Source organism: Papaver somniferum, chromosome 9 (assembly GCF_003573695.1).
Source record: "Papaver somniferum cultivar HN1 chromosome 9, ASM357369v1, whole genome shotgun sequence".
Classification (NCBI taxonomy): domain Eukaryota; kingdom Viridiplantae; phylum Streptophyta; class Magnoliopsida; order Ranunculales; family Papaveraceae; genus Papaver; species Papaver somniferum.
Genome location: NC_039366.1, coordinates 9417823 through 9433042, shown reverse-complemented (window position 1 = coordinate 9433042; position 15220 = coordinate 9417823). Strand labels below are relative to the sequence as shown.

At 34.9% G+C, this 15220-nt stretch overlaps 1 long non-coding RNA gene across 1 annotated transcript; it reads right to left on the bottom strand.

Moving 5' to 3' along the window:
- Positions 1 to 11181: 11181 nt before the first annotated feature.
- On the bottom strand, positions 11182 to 11763 carry LOC113310606. The gene is made up of 3 exons (XR_003341278.1): positions 11724 to 11763; positions 11509 to 11634; positions 11182 to 11226 (listed from the first exon to the last, which is right to left on the bottom strand). It is a non-coding gene; the product is annotated as an uncharacterized LOC113310606 (long non-coding RNA).
- Between the last annotated feature and the right edge of the window lie 3457 nt (positions 11764 to 15220).

Genomic DNA, 15220 nt, shown 5'->3' with positions numbered 1-15220 from the left:
CTTTGCAGCATTTCTCCTTTGGTTCTACTGAAATTTTCAGGGGAAAATTTATCCTGCAGTAAGGTTCGTGATTTAACATTATTACGGCTACAATACTACCAAATTCTTTAACCCCTAAATTCTGGGGTAGTGAAGTAGTCATGGAAGAAACGATGCAGAAACCTGCAAGTACAGCCAAGATCATGGTTATTGGGCTGTAGGAAAAATGAATTCTACACATTTATTGTGCATATCAACCTTTCAAATATAAAAGTTTTAAATTGTATAAAAATGTGAAAGTTCTTTATTATTAAAAATAAGCATCATGGAATGCCAACACCTTAAACTTTCGGGGTCTGAGCATGACAAATTATATACTTGAATCATGTTCAGTGATTTACAAATCACAGGCATTGATAGATCATTTATCGTTTGACTTCGAACTTGGAATCTTCGTACAGCCGGTTATCAGTTTGCAAAGCTACCCAGTTGAATAAATTATAGAGATATTCACATGGGAAGAGCATCGACCTCTGTAAGCCGTGCTGTACAGGAATTTGCAATCAATCTATTCAGTCTTGTCCACGACAATCTCTTTGATTTTTAATTGAGTATCATTCAATCTCCTTGCATCGCAAGTTAGATTTTAATAACTTTGAATGGAGATATATTCTGTTAACGATGAAGAAAAGATGAGGAAGTCAAGAAACAATTACTACAACAATTATTCTATTTTTTAGGTAAGCAGCATATTTCAAGACCTAAAATATGACATAGCCACTCAAGAAGTGTACAAGAAATTTATTGTGATTTACCACAATTCAATTTGCTCTTCCTTTATTTTTATATTTAGTGCTTGGAGAACCCATAGTCATATCATATTCAACGAATAAGCTTTGGAGAGCTCCATGAGTCGGGTATTATTAAGGCTCAGAAGTTAGATAATGGTCGCAACCTTTAGCTCGTAAAACAACAATGAACTGCAACAATATATTCATACAGAGAGATATGGTCGAATTCATATCAAAATTCAGATGTTGACTAATGCAGGAGAACACTGCATAACGATGTGCTGTAATAGACAGATAGTTTCTTTCAAATTAAGATAAGATACAAGTCAGAAAATTATATGCCTAACAAAAAAAGAAATACATGTCGTCGTTGATAACCTAAGATTTGGAAAAAAAGAAAAGAAAAAAACGAACATAAAATGACTTGAATAAAACACAGTTGTGTAGTTCCTCAGGGAATCTATCATGAGTCTGCATTTGGAGTGAACTAAAGTTGTGAAGATTTACTGCAGCTGAAACCAAGTTTGTTACAGGAATATGGCATCAGCTTTTACCCTTTTAGGGAAACAGTGTAAAATCCTGCAAGTGCATCAAGATTGTAGTTGGGCTGTACGAAAACCAACTTATGATAAATCAGATGAATATTATTAGAGATGCAGCTGAAACTAAAGAGTTTGTTACTGAAACCTAGAGACTGTTTTCCGGACGGGAAACGTAAAATGTTGCTCTGAACCCGATCCGTTTCTGCATGAAAATAGGATTATAGCTGGGTAGCATTGGCACAGAAACATGCATAGATATTTATATAATGAATTACATAAGAGAATGTTCATACATAAATTTCCACATAGAAAAGACTGATAATTATTTATCATCAGAAACAAACATATGGAACGATGCTTGAGCGCCTAGAAATCTTGATTGAAACATTGCTGATATATCTAAATTATGTAAGTATCTGTAAAGAACTAGTCCAGCATCCTAATCGTGTTCCGCAACAGTCATACCTTCATCATCTACGCCAGATGTGAACAGTTGATCAAGAGAGAAAACATCTTCCATATCCAAAGGAGGAGGCAAATCTTCATCTTCATCTATCCAAGAAGGCGGTGGAAGTATTGTTGCCATTGCCTGTACCACGAATGACTCGTACATCAATTTTGTATCTTTGTTAGCTAAAGTGAAGAATGGTCGAGCTCATCAAAACCTCTGGTTTGTATATTGTAGCACCAACCCCAAAGCCCGTAACCAAGCAAAACGACGTTACGGTCTATTGGACTGATACCTGAAACCCGGATACTTCCAACATTACATGTCCGAAAACAAATTTCAGCTGAAGTATCGCGAACTAAAATATCTCTGTGCAATATTTGCCAGTTGAGAAGAAATATTCAATGAATGGAATTCTTATTATGATGTTATTATTACAGATATTATTCAATAAACATTGAGGATACAGGACATAGGTATTTATAGAGGACAGATTCTTATGACCTGCACACATGTGCATAACAAGGACCATAGTCAACAGACTGGCTATGAGTACATATCTTAATACACCCCCCTCAAACTTTACAAACAGAAATTGTAAAAGTTTGAAGAACAACACTCACTCAATAAGAGCCAGAATGTGATAACTACGCATACTAAAAAAAGAAACGAAAGACAATACAACTGACAAACAAAAATTGCAGCAAAAGTAACACAAAGCCAAAAGAAACTTCAGCAACAACTCTCAGCGGTAGTAGTAGGAGCAGGAAGTAATCAGCAGCATTTGATAAAGTAACAACAACAACAGTTGATGAAGTTAAAGCACCAGTAAGACTATCAACAGTATAGAAAGTAGTAGTATTAGTGAGTTACGCATGAATCATGAATAGAAGATACGAAGTCATATAACTACTTCCCTAAACATAACAAACTGAGTACATTAAGAAAAAAAGAACAAAGCATCATCTTCACTTCCTTACTTTCGAACTAAATATTAGTGAGTTACGCATAAAATTTATCACTGAGTTGTTTAATGTGTGTACAGGAAGATTAAAATTGCTTAAAAGAGACAAATAAGTTCCCTCCATATTTTTTTCGTTTCAAGGTTTCAAATGTAAAGATTGCTTCAAGTGTCAATCCAAGAGGGCAGAGGAAGTACCGTTGGCATTGTCTTTAACACAAATGACACGAACATCCTCCCTCTATGTCTGTTACTCAAAACTGAAGAACGTCTGAGCTCTTCAATACTTCTAGCTTTCTAATTAAATACATAATAATATTAGAACTAAAAGATTGCAGCAAACTAAAGCATTTCTCGACTGAATTCTGAGCCTCCCATTGCAAGTTGATATAAGTAGTTGTGTCTTTGTTCATCAGTTTTATAAAGTTTTGACAGTCTCTTAGTAGCACCCAAGAAGACAGCTTTAAATCTTTTATCCAAATGAGATCTTCAGTGCATGCTTTTGTTTCGCATCTAATAGGGATGTCGCCCATCCTGATCCTGCCTTGACGAATCTGCTGAGACCTGTATTGTTTTACTACAAAAAAAACTTAATATATTGCAGCACCCAATAGTTATGGCATAAACCCCTACTAGTGTCGCGATAATTTATGCAGCAAGAAGTCTATTGCTGCACCCAATCTTTATTGTTGCAGCAAGAGATTATACTTTTTTGCCACATTCTTTTCATATTGTTGCTACAGTTGTGTGGCAAAACTTTCATTTTGCAGCAGTAAATTATAGCTTTTAGCTGCAGCTGAAAAGTACTGTGACTAGAAATTTGTTTTTGCAACACATATATTAAAGGTGTGGCAATATATGGTGTAGCAATATCTAGATTTTCTTGTAGTGTTTTAATGCTCGAAGAATCCATAGTCATATACTCCCTCTGTTTCAAAAAGACCTTCCTCTATTCCATTTCAGTCAGTTTCAAAATTGTGTCCAGCTTCCGTTTATAGGCGTATTTTTTAATGAATTTTCTATTATAGCCTTTAATTTTTTATATTAATAAATGCATATTAATGAGACCTAATCTAAAATATTAAAGAAACTTGTACAATTAAAGAAACAAGTATATCCTTCATTCCTTTTAAAATACAATATATTAGGCTCCAAAAATTAAATTCCCTAAAGAGTTTATACTCCATAAATTCAATATCTTTTAATTTTCTTTTTCATTTCCCGTTTTGACAATCCTCTTAACAATTTTAGGCAGTTTTTAATACTTGTATTTTTATTAACATAAAATAGGTAAATAATTAAGGGAGTCAAGTAAAGTATTATGGTCTCTTTAATATTTTGACAAAGTCAAAGCGAACTGTCTTTCTGAAACGGAGGAAGTACCTTTTTTTTATCATATTCAATGAATAAAACTTGGGGAGCTCATTATTCTTGAGTATAGATATTTAGACAATAATTTAAAAAAAATTGTTTTGCAAAAACATATCATGGAACACCAAGCACCTTGAACTTGAAGATGGAGTTCAAAGGGAAATAAAATTGAAACACCGACTGATATATCTAGACTCTTCTTCTCCCTTAAAGGCCTTGACAAATAAAGCTCTCACGTTAAACGGTGATGAAATCCTCAATTCCTATTGACCGATATATGCCTTCTCTAATGCAGAAGCTATGGTGAGGACACTTGGCGTAATTCTATTGTTTGTAATAATTCAAATCTGGTAACACTTTGGTTACATCAAATACTTAACTGTTCGTTAGTAACGTGTAGACAAAAAACAGGTGGACAATACTTATGTCCGAATTTGAACCTAAATAATTTTGTTACACCATATTTATACCAAAACTTAACTGTACATTACTAACACCGTCAAAGGTGAACGACACTTGCATCAAAATCGTTTAAAAAAAAGAAAAAAAAACGTAGAACTCTTAATTAAAGAAACGATGTTACAAAGTAATTAAGGAAATCAATTAATAGAAAACGTGAAACTCTTAATTAAGGAAATCGTGTTACACAGTAATTAAGGAAATTCATTTAATTAAAGAAATCGTATTGCAAACGAAATTATGAATCTATGTTATGGTGTTTGTATGGAAATCGTCTAAGAAACGAAATCGGATTGCTAGGAGTTTGAGGCTTGAATCTTATTAAACTTGATTCTATATTGATTGGTAAACTTGATGCTTTAGGGAGATTCAAAGAACAACTAGCGAATGAAAGTGAACGAGAGTGGCATTAAAATTCCGTACTAAGGCTTTTACCCGTCGCCATTTATGAGAACACTGTATTTTGATTGAAGCCTGCGGAAATTGCAGAAGCTAGATCCTTAAATTTATGAATATCTGACTCTGTTTGTGTTCTCTTCCGGTCATAATTGTTGTATCCACACTATTTCATCGATCAAGTTTAAATATATTTCTACTCCTACATTTCTTGGCAGCAATGGACTCTTAACTTACCATTATATTCTCCTCCAATTATCTATATCTCAAGTTGGTGGCCTTAACTAAAAAGGTTTACCACAATTATTCCGTTGACATATGCGTTTGCATGAAACTCAGCTTGAACTGATTTCGTTTTTCAAGTTAAAGTGTAATCTCTGTATGATTTATGATTTATTGTTGTTCTTTGCTTTCCAGTGACTATTGATTTAATCTTCTTTGTGCATTTGCAAGTGGAATGGACTTGAAGATGTAAGAATGGATGAAAATTAAGTAAAAAAGCCTTCCTGTTTGTATGTCCACTTTTGCTGTTTGTCTTTACATGTTTAAGGTCTTTTGGTAATTGGTACACTCTTATTGATTTAATCTTATTTCTATCTCTATTTTGGTCTTAGGTCTAGAGACAGTTGGTTAACTAGGAGTACTCAGTGGATTCTTTTCGTGCAGGCCATCCGAAGGAAATTTGCTAGATTAGTGTTGATCAGCATTGAATGACCGATTCGAAAGGCAATGCGGGAGTTCTATGAAGGTTGAAAATTGTGTTATTCTACCACCTTAGATGACTAACTATGGATGATTTGAAGATAGCCAAGAGAAGAAACCAATTGTAGCAGTGCTTTAAAAAAGGGTTGAGATTGAGTAAAGCAATATGAACGAGATGGGACAAAAAAGGCCAACCGTGAATCCCAACAGCAAATAAACTATGTGTAAGGCCTGTTCTGAATTGACTGAAAATTTGTTTCGAAATACTTGGGTGAAGCTAGCGTCCTCAGAAGCTATTTCCGGCATGCCGTCACACAATTTGATGCCCATGCATGTAAGCGCGTCCATGCTCAGTAACAGTTTTTGAACCGTATGACACCATAATCAGATCTTCTTCCTTAATTCCGTTATATGCATAACATTCTCAATTGCAGAATAATAAGGAAGAAGTTGTTAATTTTCTAATTTTTCAAGTGTAACTAATGTACTTAGTAGTATTTCTATTGGCTTTATGGCGTCCATGTCTTGCGGGTGGTAGACTGAGTACCATCAAACTAAAGAATTAGGTGATTCGAATGTGTGAGTTTGTAATTAGATTAGTTGCAAAGGTTAATTAGTTGCGTAATCATTATTTCTTTCCTTTTTGATGTAAATATTAATTTGTGTGCTTAATTATTTTTTTATTTTGTTTTTTCGGTCCGCGAGTTATAACCCCAGAGGTGTCACCATCCTTCCACAAAAAACCCATCAAAACAAAAGTAACACAAAAACCCCATCAAAACAAAATTAACACAAAAACCCCAAATTTGATGAAACCAACATTTAAATTTGGGGTTTTTGTATCAATTTTTAAAATTTGGGGTTTTTGTATCAATTTTGTTTACGAAGAAGTTTTAATGAATCCCAACATTTGAGTGAGATTTTTGTACCACAAGTTTGGTCGCCTTGGGTTTTTATGACTAATTTTGTTATTTTTCTGTAAAAATCTAAAATTGATATTTTATGTAAAAATAAAAAGAAAAAAACATTGCACATATTTCCTATCTTTTTTCCACCTATTAATGTAGTGAAAATTAATACATTCGCCCCGCCACACAAAATCAAAAATGCATTTCCAAGGACGCTGCAAAGCTCTGCGACTACTAAATAAAAAATGCATCGCCACGGGGTGAGGCGAAGCCCCGCGCACACCAAATTGAAAGAAAAAAATGCCCGGTGCGTTGCACGGGCACAAATCTAGTGTAATCTGCAAAGGACTAGCCCACCATCCTAATCATGTTCTGCCACAGTCATACCTTCATCATCTACCCCGTAGGTCTTGCTCGGGCGAGAACAGGTCAGCAATATCGAGAAAATCTTGCATATTCAAAGTGGAATCTTCATCTATCCAACAAGGCGGTGGAAGTATTGTTGGCATCGTCTTGAGCACAAATGAATGATACGTCCCCCCGATTTTTCTGAAAGCCAAATGTGAAGAAGGTCCCAGCTCTTTCAATCAAAAACTTTCAAGGATTGTACACTACAAAAAAACCAACCAAATGCTACTTGACCAATGGTAGTGGCCTATTCAAATCTTTAGTTGCCTAACAATTTATGCAATTAATGTTAGTTGCCCAGGCGTAGTGCCGTAAGAGGGTGTTGTTTTATGTTTAAAGCAACAAGTTCGCACTGGTTAGTTGGTCCCCATGTTTAAAGCTACTAGTTTGGCTAGTTAGCCAACAGATGTCACCTAATAGGTAAAGTCACTAATTTGTGTAGTCGTCATGTTATTAGCGAAAATATTAAGGCAACCACCATCTTTTAATTGTTTAATAGATTTTGCATTTAGAGATCCATCTAGTGGCCAACAACATAAAACCACTGGCTTTTGTAGTAGTCGTTTCATATGCCTAATGGTTGAAGACACTAATTCTTGTCTAGTGGTGGTTTAAGACACTAGTTCTTGTCTAGTTGTTCAATAGGTCACGGATAAATTATTTCATGCATTTGCAAAAATATATATGCAACTAAGTTTTAGTAGCCAATCTTTTAGGCTACAAGTATCTCTAATAATCTCTAGTAGCCAAATGGCTAAAAGCTACTACCATTGCAGCAACAACAGTAGCCAACTCATACATGAAACCAACTTCGGAGTTCCTAAACTTAAAGAGCCACTAGTTCTCTAGATTTTAAATAGGTAATGCTACTAACATCTCAGATGGACCGGTGAGAGGGCTGATCTGGGCTTGACCGGTGCTACGGACCCAGACCTAGAAAAAAAGTCCATCCGTAAATAACTTCCCAAATTTAATGCATTACCAAATATTAATAAATAAATATTAATTGAATTTCTATAATTAACAATAAATACTAAAAAAGAGATATACCAAAAATAATTTTTTATTTAATAGCATTCGTTAAAACAAAGAAGTTTCCAAACAAAAAAATCAAGAATATCGTAATCCCACCCGAAATATCAGGACCACAAGACCAAAAAAAAAAGAGAAAGTTCTTCTAAGATCTAAGCTAGATCTTTCTAAAAAGAGGCTCTAAATAACAGAAATAATAAATGCATCTAAACCTCAACATATTCTTCTTCATCATCCTCTTCGAGTTCCCTGTCCGGATTCTCCTCGTTATCTTCTTCTTGACCATCTGCAAAGGCATCTACATCCTCCTCTTCAGCTTCCATATCACTACCTTCAAAGGCATCTCGATGTTCATGAATTTGAATCCCGTGCACATCAGCATCTTCATCATCATCTTCCGCTTCATCTTCAGATGATAATTCCATAGCCGGCATGCCATTTTTAACAAGATATTCATTCAACCACTTCTTTGTCGCGTTCGGACCTGTTTCTTTCTTAAGCCTTTTGTTTTCCTGTTCCAAGGATGCCATTCTTACTTTCAATTCGGCCATTTCTTCTTCTTTTTTCTGGTATAAACTGTAGTTAGTTGGATGAGCCTTGCGACGACGTTTACCCGAACATCCAGCATTACGAACTTTGTTAAATATCTCTTCTGGAGTGTCATTAGTTTCTCCCCGATCTGCGGCTTCCTTCATGGCCTTCATTTTTTCCTGCACATTAATTCAAAACACAAATTAATCACAAAGTAGGCAACCAGAATCAAATGAGTTTGGGCAGGCAATAGCAGGTTGAAGGAAAAAAAGAAATACTGACTACAAAGTAGAATTCCAGAATAAAGAACCGTACTTAATGTGGCCACTATTCACAAAAATTCCCATAATAAAGAACCATACTTATTCACAAAAATTCTACCAGGAGCAGTTTTCACTTAACCGATGATAAGAAACTCAAAACTCTGATATAAAAATGCTACATATTTTTCTTCACTTAATCTTTTGGCAGAATGAGCACAACATTGCATAGCATAATTTTCCAATTCTATCCGTGCAAATCATGATTGTGTAAATAATAATCTATAAATATATACATATCAAACATGTTTCATCAATGAAGGATTATTTCTTACACTCATTTCTTTGCATTTGGCGTTGATTTTCTTTTCAGGATCATGGGTTCGTCGGAAGAAAGTCACTGGATCACAAGGCTCTCCGGCTTGCAGCTTTGAAATGGAAAACATCATCATATAGAACAACATATCATGTAATAAACACATCTGACTCGTAAACAATATCATTAAATAAAACAATTGAAGCAGGCATAATATATACCAACTCGTATTCGATACTAGTGAAACTTTTGTTGCCATTACTGTGGTTGATACCGTTGAGTTGCTTCGCAGCCGCAGCAAGACGTCCTCTTTCAGAATTTTTCTATCGCATGAGGTAAAATGTAAGTTAATATGAAGTTAAGTGTAATAATGCAGACAAATATAAGACAAAATGTTAATAAAAGATCACCCACCCCAACTCTTCAAGTTCAATCTATATATATAACCTTATGGAAAATCTGCCATAACCAAAACCAAACTCTTGTATATGATGTAAGCTACTTTACATCCACATATAATTTATATTCTAAACGAAAAATACAACAAGAAATGATAGCAAGGGTTTGCAAAAAATGAGTTCAGCTGTATAAGAGTTCCCTTGGCAGTGCATTCTTGTTTTCAAACCAATAATGAAGTGCAATTTTAAGACAAAAAAGAAAAGATAACTTGTATAGTGTTTTCCAGTTCCACATATCATACCTAATTGTCCACTCCCATGACTTAAAAAAAAAACATCATATGTAAACAGTAAGCAAATAGATATACCTTGAACGCATCGGTGGTGAAGTGCTCACACATGTGAGCCCAATCACGTTTGTTGGGGAAATCTTCGGGAGGGTGTGCCAAAGCCTCCAGGTGGCCATCTGATCCAGCGAACCCATCACCCCCAGCTTTTATGTATGCTAGACGAAGTTTGTGCCTGTATGCCTTATAGGCATTCCTCATCACGTCTTTGATCACTTTGACAGCCACTTCATCATCAAGAACGAGAATAAAGTGGTCCTATATGGCCGAAAACAACTTATTAGAGATAGCAACTAAAAAAATTCTAAACTAAGAATAAAATAAGTAACATTAAATTATTTATACCCGGACATTCTGGATCACTCGGGCAATCTTCTGTTCAGGCATATCATCAAATTTATCATATGTTAGTGGGCAATTGTCCCTTTGCCTTACCCACGACCCAATAGAGTTTATAAGCTCATGTCTATAGTGACCACAAAATTTTTCTTTAAAAACGTACACGCTTACTTTCTCCTTCCCCCTCTTGGCAACCGCAAGATTAGTCGTTTTCTTTCTTGTGGTACGTTGTGTTCGACCTATTTAAGAAATCAAAGATAGCATACATGGAAATTATTAGCTAGCTAGAAAAAAACAACATTAAAAAACAAAATGCCTCTCACATAAATATACCATCTTGCAGCGAATAGCCAACTTCTTCATTATTTGCTACAGAAGAATTAGACGCTGATCGCGATCGGTTGGGTTGCGAAAAATTATGGTTTTCAGCTGGAGAATCATGTAGATTGTTCCGTTGTTGTGATCGGCGAGATTGCTGCGAAGATGAACTTCGAAGAGCATTATGCTGTGATTGATGAGATGTTGAACTTTGAATAACTTTTTGTGTTGACCGATGAGATGGCTGAAGAGATGCTTGTGTTCGATTATTATGCAATTGATTTGAACGTTGTTGTAATTCATTCTCTGCGGGAGGTGGTACAGAACGACGACCTTGACTTCTCATAGGGCTATGTAGACCATTGTATTCCTTCTCCAGATTTCTGTGTACTCCTGTGCGGTGTTCTCTAGGGGATATCCTTGGAGTTAACAGAAAATCATTGTTCAGAGGTGATTCCATTGAATGCACCGCGCATGATATTCCACCAGCCCTACTTCTCTGAAGCACAGGTGACTCAATTGGTGAACGACTTGGCAGCACATGACGTGTTCTTCCACCTCCCCTTCCTCCATCCACTGGTGACTCGATCGGTGCATGGCTTGGCAGCGCCCGACCTGTTCTTCCAACTCCATTTCCGTCGTGCACCATTGACTGAGCTGCTTGCAAGCGACTGCTAAAGTCATTCAATTGGTGTTCTTGTCCCTCCTTGTTTTTGTCTCCTGCAGTATGACATTTAAGTAAGGCATATATATTAATTGCTAAAATTACCTAACAATACACAACATCGGTTATTGGTTCTATAAGGCAGAATTCAAGAAACATTTGAAAAATTCCCAGCACTCTATTGGGCATCAATCAGCAAACACTACACTGTGTACTATTACTTGTCATTGAAAATTATGCAGAAAATGGCATGTAAAATTCTAACTCAGTTTACTTGTTCAAAACTGAAAATGTTAATAAGAGAGGAGATTTAGATACAAAAAAAGGTTATTGGTTACCAATAAATTGAGATTGCTGCACATTTCTTGGATTTCCTCCCTGTCGTGTGTACATGGGATTCGCAATTGCAGTTGAGGAAGCTTTAGCTCTTCGCTTCTGTTCTTTTTGTTTTTTAGTAGTGGATTCTAGAAAACAACCATGCATATTAATCAACACACAACACAAACAGAAAGTTTATGCCTTCATTAAATCATAAGGTTTATTCTTAATTTACCGTATTTTCGACGCAAGGCGGAATCCCCAAAAAATAGGTCATCTGATGAAATAAAAACACCTAAAAATTATTGAGAATAACAAATCCACAGATATATACATTTAAGCACACAATTCAACAACCATTTGATCCGTATGATAAATCCTCAAAATGTTGACAAAATCAATTTAACCACTAGAATACATATTGAAATCCATTATACCAGTAATTTTTTTAATACCCAGCCATTCGCAAAAATCAATTCATGAAAGGAACAAGTTATAACACTGAGGCGTAAAACCCAATTCATGATAGTATCAAAACAAGAAAAATTTAACCCAAAACATGAAGAAAAAAGACACGAAGATATTCCTTCCAAGATTAATATTCAAAAGAAACATACCAGTAAGAACACAACAACCCAAATTAGATAAGTTCCCTGTCGAAAAAAAATACAGAAAAAATCAATTAGGTTTTGATACAAAAAATCAAGCTTAGGGTTTGAAGAGAAAATTGAAAGAAAATACACCTTCGTAAGATGGAGCTGAGATTGGATTGCACTCTTCATGATTTTAGGGATCTTTATATAGCCGAACAGATTCACATCAAGCGGGAAAATCCCGCCCAAAAAATTTCAGATTGAGTTTCATCCCGCTCAAAACAATTTAGGGTTAACTGAGAAAAAATTGAATTTTTTTCTTCGATATCTTCTTTCCAAAAATCTAGAAAAGTTTCCCTTTTTCTCTAACGAATTCTCGAACTTTCCCTAATTTTCAGCCAAAATATTCCACGAAATTTTTTCCTTCCTTATCTCGGTTCTGTGATGACACGCCCAAATTGACCGGTCAGTGATGGACACGCCCAAATCTTTGTTGTGCCTGTTCATAGAGAAAGTTTGGTGGATAATACCACCGGCATTGACTCGTCAAAGTAGGGACCACCTACTCAAGATAAAGATATGAGTTTATTTTTTCTATAATATAGACAAACCGTGATTTTTTCATGGTGAAATCACCATGTGAAACAAAAATGTGGTACCACATAAAATCTAAAGGCCACTTCTATTGTCTCCAGGTGGATCCCAGGAGTTTCTCTCTTGCGGTGATTTCATGGTGTCTAGCACAGCCGATCTTTTTAATCCTTAAGGATTCTTTAGAATCCCATGAGTGACACGAGTCAAGGTCTTGAACCTTCTATGTATCGACTTAATTGAGGTCGAGGGCAAAATATAAAACATTGTAATACAGTTCCACATTTCTCTCTTTTTTTGTATTATACTAATTTAGTATGTTCATTTAGACTATGATATGTTGGCTACGTGAGCCGGTGATTACACAACAATGCCTTATTTTTATTTTTATTAGTCCGCTTAGATTTTTTTTTTTTTTAGGTTTTGATCAGCATAAAGAGAATTAGGCAGATAAAAAGTTCGGAGCAATTGCAAATTACGCTTTCACGTATTGCTCCCGTACAACGGTATAGTGAAATTTTTACAAATTTAAATATAAAAAGAAATATGTAAAAAAAATCATGGACCCCAATCCCTTCCCTATCAGGCTACCACTTACATATTCATTGATCTGTCTCTAGCCCAGACCACAATGTTTGAAGCTTGATTTTTTTATCCTGAATTAATTTTATTTTTAGTATCCGTATGATGCATAGACGTGATGTAAAGTAGTAACTCATACCCTTTCCTTTCAAAAATATAGACTTGTTTCATCTATAATTTGTACGTGAAATCGTCCTATATTTCTGGAACCGAGGGAGTATATATGTTGAGTCATAAACGTAACATACTCGAGGTTGTTTATGATAAAGGCATCGCGCATGCGCCAGGATCTAATATATACAAAGAAAAACCTTTGTTATGTTTTAGGTTGTGGTGGCAAGATAAACGAAAATGTTATTACACTGTGAGATAAGAGGTTCTTGAAATTGCTTTTATTCGTCCAACCATTAATAGGGTTCATGATATCTATCATCCGCCATGAAGTTTGGTAAGTACATCCAATTCAATGTAATAATGTGGAAATAACAAAGTTTGAACATCGACCATTCATATTTTTTGATCAAGAACAATAAGTCTCAATAAAATAAAATGCTGCTTCTTGGATCTGTTTGTAAATTGAGGATAATTAATCTGATTTTGGTACAAACGTCCAAAAATTGAAGTGACCGAGGTACTTCAAAAGTCGTCTGTGATATTTTAAGTTTCGACCATGTTTTCCAATCATTACCAATATCAAATGTTGGACTCTATTGCAATAGATGATCATTTAGGTGATCTTGATCCAATAGATACACCTTCTGCAGAATCCGATAGTTAATCCGATTTTACAAACGTTCAAAAATTGAAGTCACTAAGGAACTTCAAAAGTCGTCTGTGAGATTTTAATTTTCGACCATGTTTTCTGATCAATACCAGTATCGAAATCAAATGTTGACTACATTGCAATAGATGGTCATTTAGGTGATCTTGCATGAGATACACCTTATACAAAAAATAAGTACGTAATAATTAAATAACCTGATTATATGAGGATAGTTAATCGATTTTGGTTCAAAACGTACGAAAATTGAAGTCACCGAGGAACTTCAAAAGTTGACCGTGCGATTTTAAGTTTCGACCATGTTTTCCGATCGATACCAATAATAAATGTTGGACTACATTGCAGTAGATGATCATTTAGGTGATCTTGATCCAGGAGATACACCTTCTGCATAATCCGATAATTAGTCCGGTTTTGGTACAAATGTTCCAAAATTGAAGTCACCAAGGAACTTCAAAAGTCGTCTGTGATATTTAATTTTCTACCATGTTTTCTGATCAATACCAATATCGAAATCAAATGTTGAGTACATTGCAATAGATGATCATTTAGGTGATCTTGGTCCATGAGATACACCTTGTGCAACAAATAAGTAATAATTAAATAACCTGATTATATGAGGATAGCTAATCCGATTTTGGTGCAAACGTTCGAAAATTGAAGTCATCGTGAAACTTCAAAAGTCGTCTGTGAGATTTTAAATTTATAGAAACTCAAAACACTTTGGATTTTGGACTTCACTTGATCCCTTTTCATCTCATCGGATAATAAAATATTTACATGAATATTTTGGAGTTCGTTTGATCTCAATGTGTAGCTACATAATTCATTCGATTATGAATCTCGAACTGTTAGATTATATGATTGGTCATGGTATCGGTACATTATATGGAAAGTTTCAGTATTACAAAAATATTTAATGTTTGGTATATATAGTACGACTTAATTTACAAGTATTCATTTCTTGAATATCATTATACAGACCCTGTGGATTATCAATTAATATATATTTCAGTTTTGTTTAATAGCTTTTAGTTCCAATTTAGCAACAACAAGTTTCAACCTAATCTGGAGAGATCGAAGAACCTGAGATATTTATTGGTTTTTTAGTCTGGTACCATGTTAAAGTTTATTGAACTAGAACTCACTAATAGAGGAAACGACAATAAAATTTAACAAAATAGA